General features: G+C 33.7%; 1 pseudogene; it reads right to left on the bottom strand.

Moving 5' to 3' along the window:
* Positions 1-878: 878 nt before the first annotated feature.
* Positions 879-1,355, bottom strand: LOC101971328 (fatty acid-binding protein 5 pseudogene; annotated as a pseudogene).
* Positions 1,356-11,208: the final 9,853 nt, after the last annotated feature.

The raw sequence follows: 11,208 nt of genomic DNA, 5'->3' as shown, positions 1-11,208 counted from the left end.
CCACTTAACACTGGTGCTGAACTGGTGGGGGGTAGAAAAAGCTGCAAGCATTTTAACTAGAAAGAAAATCAAATTAAAATATTAATTTACTGATTAATATAACATTAGCTGACCTATTTTCTCCAGCTTGTTAAACAACAAAGACTTGTGAGGCTAAATAACTGCCTAAAAGATAAATGTTTTAAGAATTCCCAAGGAGGTGTTTAGCTTCTTTTTAAACACCATTAAAGAAATGCCTTGCATATATCAGGCAGTTTTATTTTTTCTGTGTTAAAACATCCTGTTTACATTTATTAATGCAGTCTAAAAAATTAGGATTTGATTAGGAGGCTCCCTCTTGTTAACAACTAAGACCAATGGATGGAAGTCTCCTTACCCTTAGTGACTCATTGTAGAATTCATGAGAATTAAATGTCTTTTAAGAAAGTGAATCAGGTCACACTTGGAAATTTATTTTCTTAAACTATTCATAAATTGAGATAATATTGATTTTAAAAATAGAAACCAGCAAAATGCTGTCTGCATTCTCATAGCCCCAGGATCCCAGAAGTTCAAGTTGATCTTCAAAGACATCAAAGAACAGAGAACTGGCTTTTGTTCTGAGAGTTGAGTTCCGAGGACAGTTCTGTTACTAGTACCATGCACGACTACACTGCATTTTTCTTTATAACATAAAGAAGTTTTGAACAAAATTTCTAAGTATTTCTTTTTTTTTCTTTAAGCACAAACACATTTATTTGCTTACTAACCAAAGGGATGATCTTAGTTAAACGAACACTTTGAGAAAGAAGAATTGAAGAAGAAGTCTGGAGATTTGCTCATTGAACTGAGCTTCTTCATTCTTGTAGCTAATTCTGTCCAAAGTCATGATGGAATTTTTATTCTACTTTCTCATAGACTGAAGTACAGGTGACATTATTCATGGCACACTTCACCACTAACTTCCCATCTTTCAATTTTCTTGTTGTTGTGCTTTCCTTCCCATCCTGTTCCTGATGCTGAACCAACCCACCACTGACGAAGCTGTAGACTCTGAGTTTTTCTGACATCAGTTCTAGTTTCTTCAAACTTCTGTGTCAGGGTACAAGAAAACTGTGTTGTTTTCAAAGTGCTTTCATTTTCATATTGAGATTCTGGTCTTCAAGGGTAATGACACAATCTGATTTGGCCATCGCACCCATTTTCCGCATAGTCAGCCCCACTCCTAGTCCTTTCACATAGTCATCAAAGCCTTTGCTGTGAACCAGGTGCCATCTTCCCTCCAAACGCTGACCTGTGGCCATGGTGGATGCGGGCAGTCGGGCGAATGCAGTAAGGGGAGCAACTCAGAGGTGGACAGCAAGCAATTCGGTCAATCAAGAAATAAAATAAAACTCACTTTGACTTGGCCTATTCTGATGCATGGTCTAAAGAAAGCTGAATGGTTATCTTAAAATAAAACAATGGGGGTCACTGCAGGAATGTAAATGGTTAAGATGGGGTGCAGTCAGTAAAGCATAAATGCTAAAGGTTTTGATAAGTGGGTTACTCATGTGATAGATTGTTGAGAGTAATAAAAAAAAAGAAAATCTAAGTTATCTCAGTTCTTCATAGTATTATATTGATTAATAATCAGTTCTTAACATAATTTGGAGATAAGCCTGATTTTTTACTTTGCATTTCTGTTGAACCCATGTCATTTAACATAAGAACACTTATATTTTAAAGCCAGTTTTGATTGTTGGGGACTTTGTAAAAGTCTCCTCAGATGACAAGGAAAATTTAGTTTCTCTTTCTAAGTTTTAAACCATGAAACTTTCAGAACTCTCAATTTTTTCTTTTTTTTCATTTGGGTTTTTAAAGTTTCAGTTCAATAATGTATATTTCAAAAATAGCATTTTTGTTTATCTCAACTTCTAAAGCAGGTTGTTGCTTTCTCAGTAACTATTTCAACGTCTTTGTTCATTTGGATTGGCTTATGCAATATCACTGGAGTCTTTCTGAGATCCAAGGATTTGTGTCAGTTATTAAGCCTTCCTTTCAGTCTCTTTGTCTCTGTCTCTGTTACACACACACACACACACACACACCTTTTAAAAATTGGCTACAAGAGCTACCTATCATGTACAAGTACACATACCCTTGAACTAATGTGTCTTAAAAAAGTCAGTAACATCTACAGTGGTTCTAAGGAAAGAAAAATAAAAAGATCCCTGATATTTAATGTTTACCGATTTCCCTGGTATAAATATTCTCATTATGACTTATCTTAAGGTAATGAGATAACATCACTAAATCTGTTTTGGGGACAAGATGTGCACAATTGGTGTTTGTGAACTGGTAGAAATAGGATGAATCCCTCTTTACGTGGCTCCCTTCTGAAGGTTGTCCATGCATCTATTTTAACGTTGATAAATGTGTTAACATTTCCTTCCACCACCCTTCCCACCAACAAAGAGCAGACCTTCTTATCCCATAATGCAAAGAATAGATTTCCCAGACTCAGTGTTCCTGAGCTGTGTCACATTTCCACTGTGCATACAGCATTAATCTGCACTATATTGTGTCACTCATGTAAAACTGAGGGGAAAATATACTGAAGTTCATGTTGACTGCTGTGCCAAGAAAAGTGAAATCTTTTGTCTTTTATCAAAAATTTTAATGTCTTCTTCAGCATCCATAAAACAACTACAGGCTAATTTATTAGCCTAAGAGTCGGCTAAAATCAATTCTATATCTATATCCGATTTGTATTCTGCATGTTGAAATTGATGGAATCACACATGTTCATAATGTTAACTCCAAAAAGGAGCTTTTACTATCAGATTTTTAAGCTTCCTCTGTGAATTTTTCTGGACATATTTGTATTGAGTTGAGGACTCATTACTGTAGTTTTCAGATCTGTATTTCCAATACTGACTAATAAGTTTTGCACATATTTTCTAGTTATAACAAATTTGGGGTCAAACTTCCAGGACTCAAATATACACTCCAATATTATGGAAATAAGGACGAGAATAAATCAGTACTAGAAATGTGAGTTTGCTCCTAAGGCCACTCTCAGCATTCATATAACTGAAGACTAATGCAGAGCACAAAAGCACACCATTATTCCTTATCTTTCCCTCTTTTTCTCTTCTTTCAGGAACATTCGACTAATTTTTCATAGTTTTCTTCCAGAAATTTTCTTCTAGAAAGCAAGTTTGAACACCTATATCCATGTAAAATGCCTACATATGTAGATATTCAACTGATGAAAATACATACATTTCTGAATCACTTTTTGTCATAAACCTAGTGTTATTCCTCCAAATCTGGTACAACATTTCCCCTCATGGTAGATCCCAGTTATGAAGTGGGACCTATGATTGCACATGAAATCTTCAGAGTAGTTGCCATTAAAACATGTAGAAATATGCTTCTTATAGAGATGGGTAGAGTAGAAAAAGAGAAAGTGACTTCAGCCTCAGAGTGAATATTAGTGCAAAGACCCTGATTAAGAGGACACTAAAAGCCAGCATTTTTCATATGCATTATAAGTGACTGAAATAAATATCAGAGTTTTCACTGCACATTTTGGCATGATTTCTCCATACACTATCTCTAATGGGTACAGGGCATGGCCTTATTAGAACACCACAAGATGTTTTCCTAGCACTGGGATGAAGCTCAAGTACGTTCTGAGGTGTGAGTGAGAAGGATATTGTCAGTCTCAAGGAAGCAAGAATGAAGAATTACTCTCTGTGAATTTATCAAGGGAGTTAAAAATAGATCAACATTATCTATAAATAAATGTTGATCTATTTTTAACTCCTTGATAAATTCACAGAGAGTAAATTCTTCATTTTGCTTCTTGACTGACAATATCCTTCTCACTCACACTCAGAACGTACTTGAGCTTCATCCCAGTGCTAGGAAAACATCTTGTGGTGTTCTAATAAGGCCATGCCCTGTACCCATTAGAGATAGTGTATGGAGAAATCATGCCAAAAATGTGCCAGTGAAAACTCTGATATTTATTTCAGTCACTTATAATGCATATGAAAAAATGCTGGCTTTTAGTGTCCTCTTAATCAGGGTCTTTGCACTAATATTCACTCTGAGGCTGAGTCACTTTCTCTTTTTTTCTACTCTACCCATCTCTATTAGAAGCATATTTCTACATGTTTTAATGGCAACTACTCTGATGATATCATGTGCAATCATAGTCCACTCATAACCTGGGATCTACCATGAGGGGAAATGTTGTACCAGATTTGGAGGAATAAACTATAGTGTATGACAAAAGTGATTCAGAAATGTATGTATTTTCATCAGTTGAATATCTACTTATGTAGGCATTTTCTGTATAGGTAGTTCCAACTTGCTTTTCTAGAAGAAAATTTCTGGAAGAAAACTATGAAAAATTTAAGTTCGAATGTTCTCATTTTTTAAATTTTTTTTTTAAAACACTCTTTCAGCTTTAAAAGCAGAAAGGCTTGCACAGTTTTAAGAAGTTATTCCTATGAACACTCTGAAACTATATGCATTTATATAAATTTATCTTACCTTGTCTGAACCAATACAGTAAAATCAAATATTAAGCAACTGTGAAGTTGAGTCTACTTATTGTATGTTGGTTTGTGAAGTGAATGGTTTCTTACCCAACTTTTGATCTAAAAATAAAACATCAACCATAAAGCTTGGAGAATTTTTCACATTTAAAATAAAAATTGAAATTAGAGGGGTAGCTATAGATATGATTTTTTAGGGCATCTTCATTATAAAACTGGAGAAAATTATAAAACAGGACAAAATTCAGAGACATCAGACATATCAAATGATAATTCTTAGTAAAAATTCAAGTGAAAGTCTTTAGAGAAAATAGCATAGACTTAGACAAATCTTACCGATCTGTTAAACGGTTTCCATGGAGTGTTGCCTGGTGTTAGGTTTTGAATATAAAGCATCCTCCCAAAACCTCATGTATTGGAGACATAATATCTAATATAACGATGTTCAGAGGTGAAACGGTTGGATCATGGGAGCTGAACCCTCATCAATGGATTAGTCCATTTGATGGATAATTTGAGTGGACTCTATTGAGTGGTAACTGTAGACAGTTGGGATGAGGCTGGAAGAAGTAGGTCACTGGGACATGCTCTGGGGGATTATATTTTGTTCTTTGCTTTTCTCTCTTCATCTCTTGCCCTGCTTCCTGCTTTCCATCAACTGAGCAGTTTTCCTCCACCACACACTTCCACCCTCTCTCTGATTTGGAGTCAGTTGACCATAGGTTGAAATGCTGAGACCCAGAGCCCAACGTTAACTTTTTTTTCTCTAAGTTGTTCTTGTGAGGTATTTTGGCCACAGTGATGAAAAGCTGATCTGCACCTAGAAATCAAGTAGATTTAATGCATATGACTAATCAACAGGAAAGAGTTTGTGTAAAAAATAATGAGCAAAAAAAAAAAAAAAAACCAATCTTCAGAATTCCTTTATGTTATGCAACCTGGGAAGATGCCCCCTGTGTTTCTGGTGCTTTTCATTGTTACTTCTTAAGAAATGTTACTTTCATTGTTCATCTTAAGGAATGATTTTATAATATCTGAGGAAAATGAGATATGTATTTTAAATGTTGTGTTTTGAGTATTATACCATGATAGTTAACACAAAGAACATCTCCTTCAAAACCAACCTGGTTAAAAAGACAAACTGTTAAACCCTGAAATGATACTTCATTTCTTTTAGTATTTCCATATCTTTCTCTTATTTTCCCTTCTATTCTATGTTTCCTTCCATCTTCAGAAGTTCTGACCATTTATTAAGTGCCTATTATTTCTAACTATTTTATTAGGTCCTTTACATGTCACCACATATAATTCATATAATAATTCTATTAATTTGATGTAATCATTCTCATTTTAGTGAGAAGTGTAAAACCCTACGAGATTGAGCCACTAAGAAATGCAGCTATAATGTCTCCTCATCTTACCAACTGAAGAACTAATAAAATGGAGGTGAGCAAAGGAAATAAAGCCAACAAATGCTGGGTCTCTTAAGAATTTTCACCTGAAGTTTCACTTGACATGTTTTGATAACGCTGAAGTTTGTCCAGCTTTGGTTTTATAATCTAGTAGGCAGGAAAATTGATCATGTCTACTACTATCACTCCAGTTTGAGTTTTTATTGTGCATGTGAAAAATCCACTGCACTTTATTGATGGCATTTTATTTTTAGATCAAAAATTTAGTTAGAAACCATGAACTTCATAAACCCTCATGCAGAACATGTCAGTATCAAAGGGTTTCATGGACTCAGAGTCAAGGACAACAAGACTTCCCTGGTATTCTACCCTAATGGATGTGTATTAGCACCAAATGTGCCAGTAGTGAATGGGGAGGCCCTGGTGGGGAAAAGTGTTCAGTATACTGTCCTAACATTCCAAAGAAGTGCCTGGAACATCAGAAAAACAATAAGCAGGGACAGAAAGGAGAAATATTTCTCCCATGGACTAGACATGAACTTCCTTGACTTAGGTAGCACAACAACAAAGCATCACCAAAGGAATTTCAAAGCAGTGGAACAGTGTTAATGGGATGGCACTTTATACTTACTTTTCAACTAGAAAAGAGGTTACTTTTCATCTCATTTTATTTCTGCTTACTGCAAGTAAGAAAAATTAAGTGGAATGAGGTACCTGTTGTGTAAGTGACTGTTGGGACCTACCTCTGATTGTTTATTCTATAGATTATACCCATTGTTGCCACCTTCAAGGCCATCTAGAGTAATGCCTACTCTTCAAGGCATTAAGATGCAAAGAACAGATGAAATCAATATGGAAACCCGATATGTTCACACATTGGAAGTGACAAAAGGCAAGTTTCAAAAGTCTAGAATTTTTTTTTCTGGATGTTGTGAATTAAACTAAATAGAGACAAAGTCAGTAATCTCCCCCCAAAAGTCGGAATTTTTAAAATGTGACTTTTCTAAAAATAACTAACTTGAGTCAGAATCTCTGAATTTAACCAACTGGGCTCTAATGAAAAATGTACATGAATCATTTCTAACAATTGGAAAAGAAGGTACTAATGACTTTTTAAAATACAAGAATAAAGTTCTAAATCCTCAGAACAATATATGAGGCATTCAAGTATATGGGTTAACCAGATTTGCACTAGAAAATGTCCCTCAGAAGAGGGATTTACGATAATAATTTACATACCTATTATTCATATAGTTATTGGGATTCTGCTTCAAGCCATTTTATTAAAAAATTGGAACAATTATTTTAAATGGTTAATTAAACAGTTGCATATTTACTTTTTTTTCCCCACAAGTTACATGTTACACCTAAAAAAAAGTGCATTTAAATTAGTCAATGAAGTCTTCATGAACTTTGGCATGGATTGTTCAACTCAATAAATTGTTATTATAATATGCTAAATTTTAAAGCAGAACTCTCATGATCCTTTAGGGTTTCTGGACTGAAAATAAAATGATACAGAAAGGTAGAAAAAGGTGGTGTGTAGTTGTTGATATAAAACTAATGAATGTCAGTGCTAAAATTATTATTTATACATTGTTGATCCTGAAAAATCAATAATCTTTACTAAAGATAGAAATGAGACAGTTTATTTCCAGGCATATCCGTTAAATTAAAAAGTCTGACTAACCGTATCATAGAAGTTAACACATTTTTCTTTAAAACTATTATTTCATCATAAAAACTCTGTGTATTTGGATAAATATCTAGAAATGATCTGAAATATAACATAACAGCTGAACTGATTATTAGTTGCCATATTTTAACCTGAAATAAAATTTTATTTAAAAAAATATAAAGACCCTTAGACATACTTATATTCCTTACAAAGTGGCTTGTCAATTACCTGACTAAATTTGTGTGACTGTTTGTCATTTTGTGATTATGTGAACAAACATACATCATTAAGCAGAGAGCTAAATGAATTACTATAAAATGAGCTTGTCTATGTAGCCACTACTGCATAAGAGACAGAGCATTAACACACACCTGGAGGCTGCTCTGGGTTCCCTCTCAATCATTTATCCTTCTTTCCTACCCCAAGGTAAACACTATCTTGATTTTTTAACTTTATTATAGAATCCTGCTAACTTTTTAAATTTATGTGAATGGACCCTATGCTTTATATAATTTGTGTCTGACTTATTTCACTCAAAATTATGTTTGTAGAATTTATCCATTTTGTTGTATTTATCTGTATTTCACTTCCATTTAGAATTTCATTGTACAGATATAGCATCATTTACTTACCTATGCTGTATAATGGGTATGTCATTTACAGTTTCAGATGACTATGATAATGCTTCTATGATTGTTTTCAGACATTTCTCTAGAAGCCATGTCCACACATTTATTCCGAGTGAAACTGCTTTCATACTATCAGTCTTGTCAACAAAATGAAATTTCCAATAAAGTTGTATGAGTTTATATTTGCTGGTCAGTTAGTGATATCTGAATTCCTGTAAGTGATTCCTGTGTGTAACTATTCAGTTGAAGATGACACAGAAGATTGATTGGAGCTTGACACTCATAACAATTTAAATAAAATAAAAAAGCTTAAATTGTTCTTCTCTCAGAATCAGACCCATGGGAATTGGAGGGACAAGGGTTGTGGGGAGGTGAGTGTTGAAGACTACTTGCTTCATCCAGGTAGGACTAACACTGAGGTCCAGGACATGATTCTGGAAATTCTGATGCTGCATGTCAGATGGACTTTTGAGATTCTATAGTTTTTTTTGTGTGTGTAAATAACAGCTTCATTGAAAAACAATTGCCATGTAATAAACTGCACATAGGATGAGATTTGACATGTGCCTATGCCCATGAAACAAAAGAATCACCCAAACCAAGATAATGTGCCCATCATCACCCTCACAAGTTTCCTGTTTCACAAGTTTCCTTCCAGTTATTCACAAACTCCATTGTCCCAATTCCCTGACCATTGTTTATGAGACCACTGATAGCATGCTGTTACTGTTGATAATTATGCATTTTAAGGAAGTTTATGAAATGAAATCACACAGTATGTATTCTCCTTTGGAAAGCTTCCTTTAAGTCTGCGGGTTTATTTTAATAGTCATGTATTAAACCAAGAGTTTGTTTCTTTTTCATTCCCAGTAGTATTTCAGTATAAGAATATAACCCAACGTGTTTATTTATTCACTCATAATAAGCATTTATATGTCTTGAGATTATTGTTCTTATTATTTGTTAATATTGTGAACCATTAAATTTTTAAATGTATTTGAACGGATAAATAAAAACATTGAAGTTGCACATATTTATGGAATACCATATTTCATTTGTGTACATATGTAATATTTGGATCAGGTTAAACATATTTATCTATTCAAACATCTACCATACCTTTAGGGTGAAAATATTCAAAATCCTTTATTTCAGCTTTTTGAGATATAAAGTATTTAATCCACTGTCACCCGACTATTTAACTGCACCCCCTAGTTTTATACTCCTATCTATCATTTGGTACCACTGATCATACTCTCCCAATCTCTCCCTGCCTCCACTCTCTCTAGCCTCTAGTAACTACCATTATTCTCTCAATTTCTATAACTTCAAAGTTTCTAGATTACTCATCTCAGTAAGACAATACAAGACTTATTTGTCTGTGCCAGACTTTTCATTTAACACAATGATTTCCAGTTCTATCCAGGTTGTTGAAAATAATCAGAATTTCCAAATTTATGTTGAATAGCATTCCATTGTGTGTATGTGTATTATATGCAAATAATATGTGTTTATATATATCAACTGTGTGTATATATATCTATATATCTATATATCTATATATCTATATATCACGTTCTCTCTATCCATTTATCACTTGATGAACAATTATGATTTGAATAGTACTGCAAAAAACAAGGGAGCACATATGTCTCTTCAACATACTGATTTCATTTTACTCAGATAAACTATATCGCTGGGTTATACAGTAGTTCTATTTTTAATATTTTGAGGACCTTCATATTGATTTCCATAAGGGCTGTGCAAATTTGCATTCCCACCAACAGTGCAAACGTCTTCTCTCTTTTCTACATCTTTGCCAGTACTTGCTGTCTTGTGATCTTTTTGGTAATCACCATTCTTCAGGAGTGAGGTGGTATCTCATTTTGGTTTTATTTACATTTCCCTGATGGCCAGTGGTGCAGAGCACTGTTTATGTCTTGGTTGGCCCTTCGTCTGTCTTCTTTTGAAAAACGTCTATTTAGGTCTATTGCCTACTTTTTTGCCATATAATTTTAAATTTAATATATCTTTCTTTTATTGTTTTTTTTGAGTACCTTATCTATTATGAATATTAACCTCCGCTTGTTAGATGTATATACTTTGCAAATATTTTCTCCCATTCTCTAGTCTGTCCACTGTCTCTTTACACTGCTAATTGTTATCTTTGTTGTGCAGAAGTTTTTTTTATTTTTTGTTTTGTGTTATTCATCTATATTTGTTATTGTTTACTGTGCTTTGCTGTCATAAAAAAATCCTTGATCATTTTAATATCCTGAAGCATTTCCTCTGTGTTTTCTTTTGGTAGTTTCAAAGTTTCAGGTCTTAGTTTTAAGTCTTTAATCCATTTTGAGTTTTTTGTAACTGGTGAAAGATAGGCATCTATTTTCATTCTTTTAAATATAGATGTCCAATTTTTCCAGCACCATTTATTGAAAATGTTGTTCTTTCTCCAATGCATGTTCTTGGTAACTTTGTCAAAAATCAATTGACTATAGATTCTTAGGTTTATTTCTAGGGTTTCTATTATGTTCCATTGGTGTATGTGTCAGTTTTGATGCCAATACCACGCTGTTTTGGTAACTGCAAATTTGTAGAATATTTTGAAGTCATATAGTTTTGAATGTCAAACCAAATTTGCATTCTTGGCATAAAACACATTTGACCATGACAGTATTCATTTCATATAATGCTGGATTTGATTTTTTAAATTTTATGCAGAATTATTTTACCTATGTTCTGAAGATAATTGCTCTGTAGTTTCCTTTTCTTCTAATGTATTTGTCTAATTTGGGCATCAAGATAGTGCTGACCTCATTGGATGAGTTAGAAAATAATCCCTTGTTATTTTTTTTTTTAAAGGTTTTGCAGATTCGGTACTATTTCTTCATCTAATGCATGGTAAAAACTGTCAGTGAAGCCAACTGGGCCAAGTTGCCTTTGTTGGATTTTTAATG

Source organism: Ictidomys tridecemlineatus, chromosome 2 (genome assembly GCF_052094955.1).
Source record: "Ictidomys tridecemlineatus isolate mIctTri1 chromosome 2, mIctTri1.hap1, whole genome shotgun sequence".
Taxonomy (NCBI): Eukaryota; Metazoa; Chordata; class Mammalia; order Rodentia; family Sciuridae; genus Ictidomys; species Ictidomys tridecemlineatus.
Note: the sequence above shows the minus strand (reverse complement) of the source record. Positions and strands in the feature narration are given on the sequence as shown.